At 49.6% G+C, this 1,717-nt stretch overlaps 1 non-coding gene across 1 annotated transcript; it reads left to right on the forward strand.

The window, feature by feature from the left end:
• Positions 1-1,086: 1,086 nt before the first annotated feature.
• Positions 1,087-1,289, forward strand: LOC132214070 (small nucleolar RNA SNORA74). The gene has a single exon (XR_009448167.1). It is a non-coding gene; the product is annotated as a small nucleolar RNA SNORA74 (small nucleolar RNA).
• The last annotated feature ends 428 nt before the right edge of the window (positions 1,290-1,717 follow it).

A 1,717-nucleotide genomic window follows, 5' to 3' on the forward strand; every position in this document is an offset into this window, starting at 1 on the left:
GTGCCCTGTCCCCCTGCCCTGCCTTCCCATGGACGGGCCCCTGTCTCCCCTGCTCTGACCACTCTGTGGTTGGTCCCCTTTCCCCTCTGCCTTTTCCCTCCATGCATGGTCTTCTGTTTCCCTGTCCTGACCCCTCACTCACAGGCATCTGAGGGGCATATGCTCTGGTCTGTCCAGTGTTCATCTCTCCTGCCTCCAGGCTGTGGCTACTGTCTGTACCTGAAGCACATTCTCACCCTCTTCATCTGTCTAAATCCTACCTGAGCCCTCAGGACACATCTCAAATATCATTTCAAATGTCAAATCACAAGCAGGGGAAGGGGGGTGGGGGGTGGGGGGAAGGGGGGTAAAGGGTGGGTGGTAGGGGGTGGGGGTTGGGGGCTGGTGGGTGGTGGGTGGGGGCTGTGTGATATGGGGTGTGGGATGTGGGGTGGCAGGTGGGAGTAGGGGGTAAGAGGGTATGGGGGGTGAGGGGTAGTATTGGGGTGTAGGGGCAGGCTGGTGGGAGGTTGCAGGTGAGGACTGGGGGTGTGGCGTGTGGGTAGCAGGAGGTGCTGGTGGGTGTGGGATGGCAACTGGGGGTGGCGTGTTTGGAGTGGTGATAGGGTTGGCGGGTGAAGGGTGGGGGGAGGAAGAAGAGGGCATAGGGGCGATTAATGATGATGGAAGGAGACTTGACTTGAAGGCAGTGAGCACACAATGCGATATACAAATGCTGCATTATAGAATGGCACAGCTGACCTATGCAATTTTATTAATTAATGCCACCCAAATAAGTTTGATTAAAATAAATAAAAAGTGGGTCTATTGAGGGTGATTAGGTTATGAGAGTGGAGCCCTCATGAATTTCATTATTACCCTTTTAAAAGATCCCCCATGCTATACTTATCAGGGGATCACTCTATATGTTATATTAATGTCAAACCACTATTATATACACTTGAAACTAATATTGAATGTCACCTCTAATTGAAAAAAAATTAAATTAGTAAAATAATTTTTAATAAAAATAAAAATGCAAATCAGAGTGATCTTTAAAAAATATAAATCAAATCAGTACAGTCGGTGCCTAAAAGCCTTAAGCGCTCCAGCAGGGGTCAGCTCTCCAGACAGCATCATGCCTGTGAGGGAATTACACTGCTGGGAGAGGAATGCCCTGTCTTCTTCCTCCAGTTGCCCCCTTCACTGTTCTGGTGACATGTGGCACTGGTACAGGGCAGAACTGTGCTTCCATGAGAGTGAGCTAAGCATCACTTTGGTTGCTTTGTTCTAGTGAAGGTGCAGACACAGAAAAAACATTTTAAAAAATCTTAATGGTTCTAATAGCATTTCAACCCACCCAAGTTATCTGCCCTTTCCTGCACCCAGCCAACCTGGCTCATCCAGCTTGAGGAAAGAAGGCAGGAATGGTGCTGCCCATGCAGCCAGTGAACATGCATCTGGCCAGACATCTGAAGAGAACTGCAGTTACTTTAGGATGGAAATGGAGGGACGCATCTGTGAGGATCAGGTACACACCAGAGGACTACACTTTTTGTGACACAGTGATGGGATCAGAGCTGCAGGACATCACCACCATCTCACTCTCCCACTGCATCCCAGGGGACCATGAACCACCCACAGCAAGAAGCAGCTCCATGGCCTCGGACCACCCACTGACCCTCTGCAAAGCACTTGAGCTCACATGGCTGATCTCAGAAATCTTATGAATCCCAGA

This window comes from Myotis daubentonii, chromosome 12, assembly GCF_963259705.1.
Source record: "Myotis daubentonii chromosome 12, mMyoDau2.1, whole genome shotgun sequence".
In the NCBI taxonomy this organism is placed as follows: domain Eukaryota; kingdom Metazoa; phylum Chordata; class Mammalia; order Chiroptera; family Vespertilionidae; genus Myotis; species Myotis daubentonii.